This window comes from Melanerpes formicivorus, unplaced genomic scaffold (assembly GCF_026170545.1).
Source record: "Melanerpes formicivorus ecotype bairdi unplaced genomic scaffold, bMelFor1.0.p_v2 SCAF_258, whole genome shotgun sequence".
Lineage (NCBI taxonomy): Eukaryota > Metazoa > Chordata > Aves > Piciformes > Picidae > Melanerpes > Melanerpes formicivorus.
In genome coordinates, this window is record NW_027142610.1 from 27,822 (window position 1) to 40,285 (window position 12,464).

The following is a 12,464-nucleotide window of genomic DNA, read 5'->3' on the forward strand; positions in this document are numbered from 1 at the left end:
TGGAGGGCCACCAAGACAGATGGGGAGGGCTCACTAAACTACAGATGAGGAAGATAGGAAGAACTTAGGCAGCATGAAAACCCTCTTCCAATTTCACATAATCTGGTGCCCCCACACTAACAGGCTGCTAAGTACCTTTCCTAACTGCAGTAGTTTCCTCAGTCATTTTCATATTTCTTTCACTGCTTATGTTTCAGATAGATCTTGGTCATTGGCTTCATATCCATTGTATCTGATCAAAACTGTATTAGGTCATCTCATAAGACTGCAATGACTAACTTTCCCCTTCATGATCATAGGGTACTACTGCCGTGGTTTTTACCTTCCATCCCACCTCTTCTACCTGATTCTCCATCTCTATTCTTTATCTAAAAGGATTCAGCCTAATCACTTGTACAAAACATACCAGCCCAGGGAAGGCTGCAGTCTCTGTGCACAGTCCCAGATCCCCAAAGCAAAATCAATAATGCGGAGGGGAAGAAAGGAGAGATTTCCCATTACTTAAAGAGGAATTTCTAGTCTGCTGGGATTCATCCCTGTCAATTAGATATAAAATGTAGGTGCTAAAAGACACTACTGTAAAACTGCAGGAGCTCTCAAGATATAGAGACTGTGCCACAAAAAGCAAGAACAAAAATCAAGGGATTGTACACAACTTACTTGCTAAATCTACAGCAAACTGGGAATGCTGCCAGACCAAACTGCTCCAATGAAGAGAGGCATTTGCCACAACAAACATTCCACTCCACATCCTGGATCGCAGTTTTAAAAAGACATATTTGAGCAGCAAGTAAAATGCAATGACAATGACAATATCAAATTTAACATCAGAGAGAAATCTTTTAGTACCTTCCAGTCCTTTTGAGTGTCAAACAGAGAGAAGAAATCAGAGAAGCTAAGGCTCCATTTTTTTTTCCTTTCCACTGTTTATGATGAAATGACTTATTCAGAGGACAGATACTGTGAGTATGTGAGCTGTGCTATGACCAGCTGGCCTATTTTGGATTTCAGCCGTAATACACAGATGGAAAGTATGTTTCTAGATTGCATGATTTCTTTTTAAAATCTGCCTTTTTTTTTTTTTTTTTTTTTTAGCTGCAATTATGGAGGTTAAGGAGAAAGTGTTGCAGTTCCTTTGAAGCTTAAAGGGAGTCCAAAGATCATTCAAACATAATTGTCTGAATGTTTTCTCTAAAGACCTGCACATCTTTACATATTTGTAATGCTACTGCTGAAATATCAACACAGGTGACAGAAATTGTGTGCTGGTTCACAGCTTGCCCTATGGAAAAGGCATGAAAAAAGTCAAGAGATTTTGCAGAGAAATATGAAAGCTACCATGTGTATTTGTTGTCTCTGTCAACATGAGCTACATTTGGTCTGGCCAGAAGTCTTTCATTATCAGCACCTCAAGGAATACAAGGAACTGGAGAAAACAGAAAGTAGGACCGTTCTAGGTGCCTTGCAGCATTGCTAGAGTCAAGTTGTCAAAAACAATCTCTCTCCCTGTGCAAGATCAATTTGCATACAAACTGCACAGGCTGAATCAGTCCTGTCTTCTTACTTGGAATGCTGTGCGGCAACATTTCTGGATTAACTTCCATTAATCATTCCTGGATCCCAGCATTTTTCTTTCCTTTAAACCCCCACACAAAACCACACAAACTCACTCAGGCAGATGCCTTATTTCAGATTACAATTCCTATACGAATGCTTTGGTTTGGACCAGCAGATTTTACTTTGGTGTTTATAGGGACATATCAAATATGTATAGTGCTTCCAAAATGTAGTTCTTTACACGCACAGCTACGCCAGGATGCTATATGAGATAATGGGAGAAGGAATAGTTCCAGAAGTGTCCGTACACCCCATTGATTTATCTTTCAAAAGACAGAAAACTAGAAGGCTTCTAAGATCAGGAGATACAAACTGTATTAATGTATTTCCTAACAGCCCTCTGCAATTCTCAAAGGTGACAACTGTCCCATAATCTGCATATGGAGGAAACTAGAGTTCAAGATTTGGTGTTTTCTCTACTTAGGGAAGCAGAAGAACCAGATCAAGCCTCGGCAAATGATTAGTAGACCCAGTTTTAATACAGATAGATGTTTACTTCTGGAACTGACCCCTATTTATACTCAATCCAGGCTTTGTTACTCCTGTCAAGTAAGGCTTGTTAAAGAAAGATTTTATTTCAAAACCTGAAGGAGTACTGAATGCTGGTGAAACAAGCACATAAATAACATGATTTTATTTTACAGGGAAAAAAGCTGAACAACTCCCTGCCTTCCTCAGTTCTCTCTCTCCTGCTCCCCACACAAAGCACTCTAAAGCCACAGGATTTTTATTCACCCATAAACAAATCAGTGGTTTAGCTCTCTTCTTGTATTGACTGGAAACAGTTTTCTGTGACCTGGAAAACTCAGCAAGCTTCTGAACAAATACATCCACATTTGTGGCTTGAATTGTTTTATTTTGTATTTAAGAGAAGCCTGCAGATATATTTTGGTAGAAAACCTTGGCCCTCCCATGAAGGAAAGAAACACGTGGTAAGAAAGCATATTTTGGGGATCTGCAAAATTATCTCTAGGTTGTGGCCATGATAAGCGATTTTCACTTGCTTTACAGATTGTCTTGTGTAAGTAGGCTTATGTAAGTAATGTTTTGCCATACATCATGATCCAGCACTAAGCAAGGGTTACAACAACAACAAAAAGACAAAATCTAGTTTACATGCTCTGTAAAAATGTGTTACAATATTCCCCAGATGGCAACTGCCCCTTTAGACAAGACAAGATCTCTACAGAGGATAAGGCAGAGTACAGTCATAGTCACAAAAGAGAAACCTATGTGATCAGGTCCTGTACCAAGGAGCATGTTTGTGATTCAATCAAGTTCAGATTTTTTCAAATGACATGACAGAATTTTTGCCTCATGTTGATGCTAACAAGCAATGTTCCAGATATCTCCACTGAGAATATCAATTCAAAACTAGCAAACAAACCAAAAGAAAAGCCTCTTGAATAGTTATCATTTTCTAGACTTTGTTAAGACTGCTTACTGCTAGGCTACTCTCCCTGCAGCACTATTTTCATGGACAGAAAGTCCCAGCCCCCTGGTTTCTTCAAGCCTTCTGCCTTGTAAGCATTATGTCCATACAGCTGACAACAATACATAATTATTTGCAACCTCAGGAGGGAAAAACAAAGCACAACAATTCACATTTTGAGTATCAGGTGTCAACTTTTCATAGAAAAACATTTGCCACTAGCCCTTACAAGAAAAAGGTCAGAGAAAATGTAGCTTTTAAAACTGAGCAATGACAGGAATTTAATTTTCTGTGATTTGTTGAGTTTTGTATGGGTGCCTCATGGCATTTCAGAAGAGTTAAGAGAGATGTACTGTGAAGAGGAACAGTTTCTCAAAAGAGTAACTCCTCTGTCAGTTTCTTTTCCCCACACTATATTGTAGGCATATCTGCTGATTTCCCTGCTTTAATTTATTTTTAGGCTTCTCAGTAGAATGCTTAGAAGTATTAGAGGGCAAATATTCTAATCATTTTACTAAAGCTACCCCAGTAACTATAATACTTTGAGGAGTATCAGAGGTCAAGACAGGCTGAGGTGGGTTAAATTTTCCTTATGCATTTTCAACAATCTTGCCTTTAAGATTTATGTCAAAAATAAGCAAGATAGCTCATTAATGGATAGGGGCCCATTTCTGAGTCCTCCTTAACCAGGTACATACAGGTGCTCTTTAATGTGTAAGAAAAATCAATAGAGTCTCTTAATTTATAATAACTGTATCCATAGGTATCTGTGGTATTTCATTCAGAGGACTCGACTGACTACTTGAAGGAAGGATTTGAGTCAGCATGTAGCATTCATTACATGTCTACATTGTCCTATTATCTTATGTGTGAAGTTAAATAAGAAACAGAGGAAATAAGAAACACTGGGAGCAAGAGTGCAAGACATGCATCTCATGCTGATGAGATGTGTGGCTTGTGTTTGCTCTCAGTTCCATGTAAACTACTTAGTATCTGTTGCACATCACTGAGAAAGCCTTCAGTAACAGCTTCACCAATTCTCCTTCCACCTAAAATACATCCATCAGTCCTGCTGTCTCTCTATTGAAAACAAACAAACAAACGTCCACTTTTCAGTCATTCTTTCATTTCTGGTCATTTAAAGTTATGTAAACCTGACAACCAGCATTTCTACAATGTTTGAGCCTTAGTGCCCAGTAGACTGAAAGGAATCACAGAATCACAGAATGTTTGGGGCTGGAAGGGACCTCAAAAGATCATCTAGTCCAACCCTCCTGCCAGAGCAAGATCACCTATACCAGATCACACAGTGAAAAAAACTTTTCCTCATGTTTCCAGGGAACTTCCTATGCCTCGACTTCCACCCCTTATTCCTTCTCCTGTCATTAGGCATCACCAAGAAGAGCCTGGCTCCATCCTCCTGACACTTTTCCTTTGCACTTGGCACTTTTCCTTAATCTCCTCTTCTCCAAACTAAAGAGCCCCAGCTCCCTCAGTCTCTCCTCATAAGGAAGATGTTCCTCTCCCTTCATCTGTTCATTCTGCAAGCAGTACAAAAAGCAAGGTATATTCCAGATCATGCTCCTGAAGTTTCCCTTTTTGCTCCTCACACCCACATCTCTCCAGTGTGACGCAGATGTGTTGTCACAGGGTCAGTCCCGCTACCTAAACCCCTCTTCCCCTGCAGCACTGCGCTGGCTCTCGGACTGGCTGCCAAGCGGCTGCGTTCAGCCTGTCGGAAGGTGGCACCATGGAGATGCAATTGACAACAATGTCCCCAGGCGGCTGTGCTCCTCCTGCTCGTGACTGGCGCCAAAGCAAAACCTGGATTATGTGTTATTATTTCAGCGGGATCATAAAACACTCATGCCGGCAGCTGGTTGGATAAAGTATAACTGTATCTGTCATAAAACAAAAGGAAGAAAACTTTGCCGCCACTCTGCATTCTAGTGCTTGGTGATCAAGATGAGTGACATTCTACCACACCTAGTTGAGAGCATGAGTTGCAAAGTTTCATATTGTAGGTAGGGAAAAAGCCTACAGAAGGTAGAAACCAGGCCAGGTAAAAAGAACCATGAAAATAAATAATTTAAGTACATAGACATAAAATTTGAAATGCCTGTGTGAGATACCTGCTGAGGCATGTAAGTAGTGTCTTGTTAGACTTTCTGTATCAGTTCTGAGCAGATGATCAGAAAAGTTTTGGGCCTGCTTCTTGAAGAACAATTAATGGTATGGACAAATGAGACTAAGAGCATGAGTGTGTTTAATTTCTTTTTCTTCTTCTTCTTTTTTTCCTTCACTCTTCACAGCTGCAAACCAATGACTTACAGACCAGAAATGAAAACTAAAACAGGTTTCTAGAGCAGGTCACGGAACATATTTGGATGTTTTCAGATCAACTATGCCGAAAAAGATTCACCATGGAATACCCTGGATCAGACGTTTGTCACAAGGAGATGTGATATTATTTTTGAGAACCCGCCAGGGAGAGGGGCACGCCAAAAGATATGAAGAAGAAAAACTTCCTGGTTTAATTTGTGAAGGGAGGGGAAAGATGAGGAGGGAGGGGAGAGGTGGCTTATCTTAACTTCTGTTTTCAGAATGAAAACCTCATTTAAAAAAAAAAAAAAAAGGAAAAAAGAAAAACAGTATGAGATGTGCTGAGAAGAGGTCTGCAGTAACATCTCTTGGACTTCTTAGTATTCAGCATTTTCATTACACACCTAGCACATGGACCAGGGAGCCTGCAAACTTCACAATCACACAACACGGAGCTGAGAATGACTGTAAGAATGGAGAAATACAGGCTGAGAATACAAATGATCTTTACAAAATGGAGAAATGCCTAGAAAAAAGACTGGGTGCAGCTCAGTCAGGACAACTGCAAATATTTATATTTGGGTAAGGAAAGAGAGAGTGCACAAAAATGGAGGGAGAATATAACTGGCTAAGCAACAGCTTTGCAAAAATGGAAACAGGAAATCACAAATTGAATTATGTGTCAACAATGTAGTGCTGTCGTGAAAATGGCAAGTCATAAAAAGATAACTATGAGGAAAATTGGAAACTTGAAAAGAACTGAACCTTTTGAGAGAAAGGGCATATCTGACAGTGGTAAAAGATGGATAGCAATGGGCATCTTTCAACTGAGAATGTACAAACATATTTTATTCTGAAAGAAAAGTAAATAGTTAAGGAAAACTAAGAAAAAAATATAGATCAAAATAGGATAAAAGTATGATATCAATGGTTTTCTTAAGGGAATTTAACCAATTGCAATTACACTCTTGTGCTGTATATCAGAGGTTAATACCTGAGTAAAGATAGTTAAATTGGCTTTTTTTCTTATTGAATTATAATCACTTGAGCAATTATAAAAACAGGTGTTGCTGATTGAAATCAATTATTCCTTCACCTGATCACTATACAGCTGATAAGAACTCAAGATTGCTGCACAAGTACTCTCTCACTTGTACTGAAGCCTTCTTGAAAGGCATTTATTAAGCCAAGATGCTTTGGAAAGAAACTCCACTGAAGGACAAGGACAAAGATTAAAATCTTCTAAGAAAGAGTGTGCAGGCTGTGGTGTCTGCAGATCTTGATTTGATCATTAAGTAGCCTTGATACTTAGCTGACTGTTGAAAAGAAGTGTTTTCAATATGTCTACAGGAATTTTCCCAGGCTTCTAGACCGATAATTTAATCTTAAATCTTTCAGTCTATGCAGTTTGCAAGAGTGCAACATAGTAGTATGTTTAACGGCTCAGCTAAACAGAAATAGTAAATAGTATGCATTTGGTTTAGCCTTAGCAATAAGGTGACTGGATAAATAACAGGGGGTTCAGAGGCAGTACAATTATTTTCCACAAGCACATGGAAAATAAATTTTCCTGCAAACCCAGTGGATATAGTTGCTGCTCTAAATGGAATATCAGTACTTTATATAAAGCAGCAGGCATTATCTGAAATACTTTAATGGGTTGAACATAATTCTGTATTGGTGATAATAAGGAAAATGTCTACTCTAAGACTGTTTGTCTGCCATGTAATGAATGCTCATTCTGATTTTCCCTTGACCAGAATCTTCCCTGAACTTTCTATAAGCCAGGGTAAATTAAGTGGGACTTCATTCCTTAATAAGCTGGCTGCACATTAGGGTCCATCAGTGCCCATGAAAATTTTAATGTGGATTCTTAGTCATTCTTTTTCATTGATTACCCACCCAATACAAAGTTACATGTATTTGTGTCACTGTTGTAAATGATACAATAGCTGATGTTTGGCATTGTTTATTCAGCAGGTTGTGTATTCTGAATAATATAATATAATATAATATAATATAATAGAATATAATAGAATAGAATAGAATAGAATAGAATAGAATAGAATAGAATAGAATAGAATACATATTATATTTATATATATATATGCATACATTTCTTTATTAATGTGGAAATCCAGTGCCTTTGATTGCACAAATGTGCATGGAAGTCAGCAGCTTGATTACTTTTGTTGTGAAGCTGAGATAAATGCAGCGGTTTTTAAGTACTTACATTCTTCAGGCTCTAAAATGTAAGTCTAGTTTTTACTCTGGCAAAATCTTGCATATTTAATTATCTCCTTCTTCCTATTTAATCCAATTATTTCTGTAGATGGAGCAGCAATTGCTTCAAACACAAGCTGTCCCAGCTCTCTCAAGTAGAGAATTTACAACTAGGTATCCTCAAGTTTTTACAGGAAATCAAATGCAGAGTTAAAACATCAATGCTTTTACTGCACTGCTACATTCAGCCTTTGCTCAATTCTGTTTGAGTAGTATGACCTAAACGTTTGCTCCAACTAAAGCTGTCATGGAGACAGTGCTAAGTTGGAACTAACAAGTGGTCTTAACACAGTCTGTCTGCCCAGCTGCTTTGGCTTTTGAGAAAGGCAACACTGACAGAAAACTTTCTCAACAGGCTACTGTAAATTCCACTCTCAGTTGATGATCTATGTTGTGCAAAGAAGATTAATGCTTTTGATATATGTCAAAATACCCACTGCCAAAAGTAAAAGAATAAAATAACTCTCACAGAAAAAAATATTTCCTGTGTTGGGAAGAAATGTTTTTGGGGCCATAGTTTATGGCAAGAAATTCTTAGTGGATTCCTGAACTTCGTCTAAACTCATCTATGCAAATAAGCTCCCAGGAAGATGTAGACAGCTGGACACAGGTTACAGCAGCCTCATAGAAAATCTTTTTCAAGTCAGCAGCACAATCATTAGTTATAAGTAGTAGTAGATTTATAAAGAATAAATCTCCTAAAAGCAAAGTTGGCTGATCTTGTGGAGAGAAACAGAAAACTTTTAGGGAGCAGGAATGCAGTAAAAATGGACTAATGGCAGCAAAACAATCAACGCTGTTTTGTGAGAACTTTATATCAAAACCCGCAACTGCAGCACCATCATGCAAAATGAAAACTCTTTCAGAAAATCCAATGAAATGCATTTATAAGCTTTGAATTCAACTAGAGAAAACTATGGTTTAATAGACCTTTGTTAAGCATCAGCAACTTGGAAAGGAATTTAGACTGATTGTCCATAGCATGTACTATTTAGAAGTGTTAAGCACCACAATGAAACAGTGTAGTCAATACCTCAGATATTTCTTTTTTCAAAGCCATTGCCTTCTACAGATCATTTGTGTAAATAATTGTTCAGATGCATACTGTGTGTGCAGCCTAAAGATTTGAGCTGCTCTGAATTCATGGATGAAATTGTGTTAGTTTCCCTGTGATACCTGATTTAACGTACATCACCAAATAATGTTTTAAGGGTACAATTACTTTATTGAATTCCTATTAACCATTTCCATAAATATTCTTTATTATTTCTGTAATCTTTATGAATACTTCATCCAGTGAATTACCTAGTGAAAATAAAACAACTCAAACATGAATCTGAATAACGTTTTGAAATATTGAAACATTTTGACTCTTCACAAATTTCAGTGATATATCTGAAGGTTGAAAAAAAACCCTGTGTTATTTGTGTGGTACCAGGAAAACCTGTCTTAAGATTTCAGAAAGGAAGAGCATGGCATTTCCAATACTAATCTTGTTTAAAATGTGAAAAACTATGTAGCAAGAGATATCTTGAGGCTGCAGAGAAATGCAGTAGCTTTCAGGCCTTTGAAACACCAGAAGTCTACGAGGCTTCACAAGTGACCTGCTCAAACTGGATTTACTGGTTGGCATTTACTGTTACAACTCAGTAAAAGTTTACCTTTGATTAAGTCACAGTTCCAGACAGATTCTATGGACACCAATTACCTGAGAACCTGCTAGCATGTGGGGTCCCAGCAGATGGCATATACCAGCATGGCTCCACCTTGCTACAGGACCTGATGCATCTGACAGCTTCCCTTCTCTGACCTACATTTTGTCAGTTTCTGCTGCTTTTGCAGTAGTTCATGAAGGAAAATTGCTTGGGCAAATTGGATAGAAAATTAAATAGGATGTTTCCAGCACTGGTGTTTTATTTTGTGATGGTAGTTTTTATATACAAAAACATTCAGCAATGAGGTATTAAATAAAACAAACAAACAAATAAACAAACAAGTCAGAGTAATGTGTTCAGGTAAAGAAAATTTTGGTGGTTCAAGCTGTGCAACATTCCACAGGAGAATTCTACTCTGTACACAGTCTCACATGGAGAAAAAAAGAGAAAACTCCTATCATATGAAAGACCTAGCTGTCCAATTCCCAAAGTGTACAAAAACTAGAAGAGCACTACATCAGATCAGAGTTTAAAAGAAGGTGTTGATATTTACCAAATGGCTTCATTTTGAAAAAGATTGGTTCCTCCCAATTTTTAGAGTTTTGAGGAAATTAAAGAGTGCATATTTATGCTTGGGCCTTTCAAATAGGCAGAAGTGGATTTCTAACCTTAACTGAATCATTGTACTAGTGTAATGCAATGTTGCAAGACAGACATCAGCAGCTGCCTGTGGTTTTATGAACTAGTTAGGGAGGAAAGTTCTGAAGTATGTATTTCCTCACTTACCCCCTAACATCACAACATAACTTCCACAGTTCTCATTTGGCATTGTATTCATAGAATTGTTAGGGTTGGAAGGGACCTCAAGGATCAACTAGTTCAAGCAGCCTGCCATGGGCAGGGACACCTCATATTAGATCAGGTTGCTCAGAGACACATCTAGCCTGGCCTTAAAAACCTCCAGGGATGGGGTTTCTACCACCACATCCTAATTTATAGAGAGTGACTCTCATTCAATGTGTTGTGTTTGATCAGGGATGGTTTGAGCTTCATTTTGTGCTCAGTTCAAACTGTCCAAAGTTGCATGGATGAAATATAAAGCCAGAAGCTCATATGACTTCCAGGGTGGGACTGTGATCACAGAGCTACCATACTTTGTTTGACACTATAAATTTCAGAGAAATTCTACAAAACTACCTTAATTTCAAATTCTCTGTACAGTGTTCCTAGTCTTTACATCACATCCATCCTATTTAGAGCTGTCCATCCGTCTGGGATCTCCAAAAGCTTCTCAACAATAGTTGGTTGATTATTCCTTCTAGGTTTAGGGAAAGCTTACCTTGTTCTGAAAAAAGAAAAAGGGGGGGAAAATAAAAGTCTACATCAATAGGCTAAAGATGTCTCCTGAAACAGTAACTCAAACTAACTTAGATGCTAGTCCAGTCTGTTTGGTTGCAACAGAAGCAACAAACATTTGATCCCCATCTGAAACTTTAGAAAAACTGTCATTAAATACCCAGAAAAGCTAGATCATATTTCTTGCTCTTTCAACATGGAAGTGTTCCAAGTACTGACAAGGTACTGATCAATAGGTAATGATATGCATGTTTTAATATCTAACTTTTCAACAAAGAGACTGACAAATTATTATTGTATCAGTGGAGGCTTTGAGTTAAATTGGTTTGTATCTTCTAGTATTTCAGCAGTGACCTAAACTGGTAGCCTGAATCTAAAAATTCCATCATTTTCCTTCACTGAAGAGATACAAGGAAAAGGAAGAGAAAAAGAAAAGCGTTATTCTGAGACAAGATTGTATTCCTAATTACCATTCCTACAAGACCATCAGTTTCTTGTTGCCTTTGCTATTACTGGTCAAAAAGTGGCTTTGTCTCACAAAGAATTGCAATTTCCAACACAAATTTCATCCCTCTTGCTTGAAACACAAGAAGCTTGAAGCCTTCTTACTTTTTCCCTTGAATATACTGTTGTAGAAAAAAGTCCCATTATATTAAAATTCACACTTCCTTTGGTGTCCATTTAGGGAAATTACTCAATTTTATAAGCACCGTTTAAAGCAAACTAGAAAGAAATATTCCTCAAAGCAACTGGCTTTATGACTTCTTGATGTTTAAGTAGATTAACTTAGTAAAGTGAAGAGATACGTATTATTACAGTCATTATCAAACAGCAATCATTCATACGAAATCATAGAGGTTGTTCTAATATTTAGCACACTTTATCTGTCAGGGTTAAGAGTGCACCAACAGGCCTCATTGGTCCCGTCCAGCCTGACCTGCGACCTCCACCCTCATCCCCTGTACACAGGCCAAAGATCTGCTTCTAAACTCAAGCCTTATTCTTCCTTCCTTCTTTGACCTGTGCCATAATTGTGCTCAGACACAGCTGGTTTTAGCTCCTGAGCAGACCCCAGACCATACTGAAGCTTTGTCTCTGGTTGTGTCTCCTGAATGGACCTAATTCATGGTTTTACTTTGAGAACTGCTTTTAGGTGCTCCTGAAGCCCTGTCTTTCTCTGAAAAGCCATTGGTTCCCTTTGTTTCACAGTGCAAATACTCCAGCTCCCAGGCACTAGGTGGTCCTCTGCTGAATTCGCTCCAGCTAATCCATAGCTTTGTTGTATCAGAGGTGCCAAAGCTGGGTACAATATTCTAGACACGGTCTATTCAGTGCTGAATAAACGTGGATAACAATTTTCCTCAGTTTATCAGCTATACCATTGCTAATGCGGCCTAGGATGTTTTTAGCCTTCTTTGCTCATTCAGACCCCAACACAAAGACTGACCCTGGACTGGTTTCAAGCCTGTCTTCCTGGTGATCAACACTGGACCAGCCCACAGCTTGCTGCCTTCTGTGTCCCACTTGCCCTAAGACCAGTCTCTCCACTAATCTGGATAGCAGGCACCCATCTCTGGTGCCCTGCTCACCCTGCCTGAGTGTTGTGGGTCAGGAGCTCAAGCAGGGTCTGAAGGCTTCAGGCAGGTTCTGGGGTGCTGGAGCCCAGGTCCAGAAGTGTGCTGGGAGCACTAGAGGGGCTAGTCACTTTAAGTACACCAATGGCCCTGGCAACATGCACCTCCATGGCAGGGCTTCTGATGGCCATGCCGGACAGCTTAAGTTGCCCAAAGACTGTTGCA

General features: G+C 38.7%; 1 long non-coding RNA gene across 3 annotated transcripts in view; it reads right to left on the bottom strand.

The window, feature by feature from the left end:
• LOC137458548 (uncharacterized) overlaps positions 1-12,464 on the bottom strand; it is a 52,250-nt gene that overhangs the window by 6,848 nt on the left and 32,938 nt on the right. The window lies entirely within an intron of this gene.